General features: G+C 34.3%; 1 long non-coding RNA gene across 1 annotated transcript; it reads right to left on the minus strand.

The window, feature by feature from the left end:
• Positions 1–251: 251 nt before the first annotated feature.
• LOC141634421 (uncharacterized) lies at positions 252–4775 on the minus strand. The gene is made up of 2 exons (XR_012539142.1): positions 4418–4775; positions 252–2826 (listed from the first exon to the last, which is right to left on the minus strand). It is a non-coding gene; the product is annotated as an uncharacterized LOC141634421 (long non-coding RNA).
• Positions 4776–5389: the final 614 nt, after the last annotated feature.

Below are 5389 nucleotides of genomic sequence, written 5' to 3' on the forward strand. Positions count from 1 at the left end.
CCGATGTAAGTTTGTCGCACCCTACTAAATACCGGATTAGAAGCATTGTCGAACCAAGAAGATATCATTAATCTAATTAATCCTTTAGTGTCGTCACTATCTAAAGATTAACTGACCAAATTTTACTCCTAACTTAAACTAACCCCAATTCGCAGATATCAATTAAAGGTAGTTGCTACTCGTATTATGTACCTCGAACTAAGCCTCAATTACATAAGTAGCGAAAGCATACAATTTCAATCATAATAAGATAACAAATTACCACTGAAAATTGCAACTGTCAATCGAGAATGAGTAAAGCCTTGGATACAAATTACTGAAAGATTAACAATTAAACCACCAATGGTTTCCATTACTAAAATTAATCAACGAAAACAAACCATAAATTGAATACAAGAGAGGTAGAGAGAACCTAATTTATGCCCGGAACTTATAGTCGGAACTTCGGATGTCGCACCTCAGGAACCACCTCAAATTCGCCCTTACTCGACCGTCTGCTAAGACTCCGCCCGAGTAATGTCTCCTACTGCTCTCACGACCCAATTAGGTCTCAAATCGTCACTCAGTTTCGCTCAATATCTATAAAGTATATGGGTAAATTGCTTCCCTCAATTAGGGTAATGGAATCAGGTATTTATACATGAGCAAGGTCGGTATTTGGAGAGATTCGAGATAGATTTTCAGAAGGATATAAGATAGATTTTGTAGGCAAAATATGGGAAGAGATCAAAATTTGGAATCCAAAACGGAGTCCGGTTTCCATATTCTGTGCTCTTCGCTGCTACTCTTCCTTCTGTGCGCTACTCTTCCTTTTTTTTCTTCTTTTTGTTAATTGTTGACTTCTAGCTTTGTAACTTCCACTTCACGTGAGCTCTTGGTCCACTTTGTTGGGCTGATTTGCTTGGCCCATCGTTTCACTTGATCCACTTAAATGCACAACGCTCACTTTTGCTTCTTGTTCCCATAATTTGCATGGTCCTGAAATGCATCGACCTGGCACTTGTTAATCCAAATTAGATGTAAATTAATTCATTTAACACTAATATAATATTATTAATTATTAAACTCGTAAAATGTGAAGAGTATATTATATAGCTCAAATAATATGATAGACGACTATAAAAGTATATAGATAAGGGGTATAAATATGAATAAATATCGCCTTATCAAATTCCCCCACGCTTAGCTTATTGTCGCCCTCGACAATGACAAAACATGAGCTATAAGTAAATTATCAACCTCGAAGATCTTAGACATAACCAAACAAGTTTGTCGACGACAAACTAAAACATTTTTAGAAATCATTTTATTTAAGCTAGTGCGTCAACGGAAAACATATTTGTCGTTAGATTAGAAAGTAACATATATCAAATTTTCCCTCCACTTCAAACTATACAACCAACTAATTAGCCAACATAAATATTTTAAACCGCTTCTAAATTAAAATGATAAATAAATGCATTAGCAATACACTCGGTCCAACTGTCTTCGTGCGCATGTGCAAGTGTATTGATTCGTAGAGGAGGGGTTCGGCAATTTAAGGTCCTAGGGGAAGGGGATTTACTTTCTTGTACATAGTACGAGGATCATTCTCCCGAGCATTCAAATGTAACCGTCATACCTCAATTAACTTACCACCAAAACACACATCCACCACCACATCATTCACGTATTTTTCTTTCATTCACTGTCTTTTCATTTTTTTTTTTGTCCATCTGCTTTTCTGTTTTCTTTCTGTTTTTTTTTTTCTTTTTTTCTTTTTCTTTTTTTCTTTCTTTTGAATCTCCGCCATACACTTTTCGTACCCGTGGATATATCCAGCGTCCCTTGTAACGAGCTTTCAAACAATGGATCCCGCCCATCCGGACAAGTCATTAGGCATTCTCCCAATACATTGATTGGGTTCCCCAAAGGGTCTAATCACTTGGGCACCGAATAGAATTGAGGTCAAGAACTTAAAGCGGGAGTCACCTATGAAAGTAAATTGGTTAATAAGACCGGCTTACGCTCCCACACTCTAAAGTCAACAAAAAGTATAATAAAGGTAGCCAAAGTAAGTGCTTTATAATTCTAATTTAAAAGAGACTTAAAATATGTATGCCACTTAATTAATCAATCCATGTTCAAAATAGAGGAAAAACTCATGTCTACACGACTTGAAAACATTTTTTTTAGTACTACTAATATTAGTGAAATTATTTTTAAGTTATTATTTTGAAAAGTTATTAGATTAGAGCTCATTGTGGACTCCCTAGTCTGGTTAGTCCAATAAAAACAAGGTATTTTATTTTTTTTGCTTGTCAAGTACCAATTTCCGACCAAATTTTGACAGCACCTCCCCTAAAAATGGTCATATCCAAACATTTTTAAAACCTGTAAAACACATAAAAGACCAATGGCCACCTGCCAACACCAATTTCAACACACAAAAACCACAAACTCTAGCAAAGTTTTAGGTAAACCGAGGTTTTAGGCCTTGCCTCTCCCCCACACGTAAACTCGACATCGTCCTTGATGTCGGCATAGACAACGAGATTAAAAATATTTAGCATATAATAGAAATAAGAGGGAAAGAAAACGTAGCGGATTCAAAAGAAGCATCCATATCAGGATGCTCCAGGTTATGGTAACGTTCTGTCCTGGTCAACCAAGTAAGCTCTCAGTAGTGGCAGTACAGCAAGTACAGACCGATAAGGAAGGTGCGTGCCCATTAGTTCGTTTCAGCCTCCAAGTAGGACTGATCGACGTTTGTCCATGGCGTCTAGCAAGGCAGCAGTGCCTTCTTTAATCAAGTGGAGACCCAATCAGCTATATGTATCCCGATTCCTGCAAAATGAAACAATCGACCAAGACAAGTGAAACAGAAAGCAAGCAAAATACCCAGAAAATCAGCAGAAATAGTAGTAAAATCTCTTTTTGTATTTTTATATTTTTTAATTTTTTTGTGCTACCGACCCTATTAACATCCTCCTACAAAGGTAGCGAATCTCGGAGAGGCACTTAAACTGACTCGACTAGGTAACCAAGGAAGCATATAAAATAAACATACATGAAAGCAATAAATAATTAAGCTTGGGTTGCTTCCCAAGAAGCGCCTTGGTTTATGTCGTGGCTCGACATAGTCGATTATAATATCGTCAAAGATCAGTCATCTTTCAGCAGCCAACCCGTCCATTTTCCAAAAACTCACACTTTTAAACCAGTTCAGCCAATAATAAGATCACAAGCTCTCAGCAACAACCGCTAACTTCAGACTATACTCTTTATTTTTCCATCAATTATACCCAGTAAGTACAGCTCCAAAAATTCAATTCACAAATATATGTGCAGCTCCTTATATTTCCTCAAATATCAGCTTATCGATGTCTCAGCTTCAAACACTCACTCCCCCACACTTAATATTAACCACAAATAAAATTTCAACGTCAACTAAGGTACCATAAATACTATGTAGGGAAGCTAGCAACTTAGGCATTTTATGTAGAGATCATCAGCCATAATTCAATAAGGGTCAAGTAGACGTAAAACATAATACAAGTAGTTAGCTAGGCTGCGAGTTCCCTAAAAGTAACGTCACTTAACCCATTATTTTCCCAGTACTTGTTGCCAAATTTCTCTGAACTCTCATCATCAAATCAGGAGGTGGACATCATGACATGTCATACCTGCTAAATTAACCAAACTCAGGTGTACGATTATAGCTTAGCCGGCTCAAATATTACATTAAAATCTTTTATAGGACAGTAAACCTCAAACTCTGAAGTACCATCAGCACAATACTATTGCCATATCCTTTAAATGACAGACATGAATTTCATTGGTTAACTTCTAAATTTTTCGGCAAGTAGAATTCAAACTATAGTCACTAGCCTCACAAAAATAAAGTAAACTCAAATTAAGGGTACACAAGGACATATTCAATTGATCATACGGTTTACATTCAAGCACTAAAAAGTTCTACTAAACAATGCTGAACAAACTCTCAGTGTAGCTGGATTCAAAAATACGGAGAACATATAAGCAAACATCATGTAAAAAGTGTTACCAAACATGTTATCTACTAAAATTTCATCCAACATAAAATCCAACCAAGATACTAATCTAGTCAGCATTACAAAGTTTGATCAAACAAAAGTATTGATACAGAAAGTTACTAACGCAAGACTTAAAAATAGGAGGAGAACAAAAAGGCAGAAAACATGAAAAAAAAAATTGTTAGAAAACATGTCATCCACTTAAGTTCACCTCCAAGAAAATCTTGTTAGTTATTAAACCATATTAGACTCATCTTATGACAATAAAATTACTAACTAATTTTATGTAATGGTCTAATCTACATGCATGTAATAATTAATTGGTATAAACTTCCTTATATTGAGAAATATGGCAGTATAAGGGCACCACAAAGGTCTCCTACCTTTGCAGTTCTTGAGCTAAAAATTCAAAGGATGATCCTCCAAACTCTAAATCACCAACCTAGTTGATCTCCTTAGGATGCACCCAAGACTATCCCAAAATACTACTAAAATTAATAAATAGATAAAAGTAGTAGTAAACCTTGTTTTTAATACTACAAATATTATTATTACTAATAATATTTGAGGTATATTATTATATGTGAATTTATTGATGATTAGAATCAACTTTTGATCAAGTTTTAAGAGAGGAAAAAGATGGGAAAATGGTCTCCTTTTTCTCTATATTAAAACCAACCAAGAGACACCAAATGGACTAATTTTTGACTTAAAAAATAACCCGTGCAATTGTGTAAGATGAGGAACATCTCATGTGCATTTTGTCAATATTATTGACATGTGGTGGTCTTAATACATACTCTAAAAAAAACTAGTCCACATGTATCATTTGGTCTATTTTGATTTTCGACATTTGTCCCACAAATGCTTATAAGTCTTATATTTAATTATCTTACATAATTAAATATTAATTTGATTATTTAACACTTAAATAATACAAATTAACAACTAATGACTACTTAACTATTATGTAGTAGTTGGACCATTTTATCAATAAAAATGTATCTTATGAACCCGTATTAGCTAATTTTACAACCTCTTGTAAATTTAAATAGCTAATTACTTTTACCTCAAAAGTTATACACATATCGCATAAATTTAATTAATTAACCATTAATTATTAAATTTTAATTAACATTTATTAATTAATTGTCGAATAGTTAAATAATAAATTCCCTTGGCCCGAGTTCGTAACTCGTCATCAAATAATACATTCACTTGACTTATTAAAAGTCAATTAATACAAGGATTTAATTAATTTGTATCTCATACAAATAATTATTTTTTCCATTTGGGCATCATCCTATAGGTGTGACCTAAAGGGATAAGCTGATCACCGCCGTCACAAGACAATA

Source organism: Silene latifolia, chromosome Y, assembly GCF_048544455.1.
Source record: "Silene latifolia isolate original U9 population chromosome Y, ASM4854445v1, whole genome shotgun sequence".
Lineage (NCBI taxonomy): Eukaryota > Viridiplantae > Streptophyta > Magnoliopsida > Caryophyllales > Caryophyllaceae > Silene > Silene latifolia.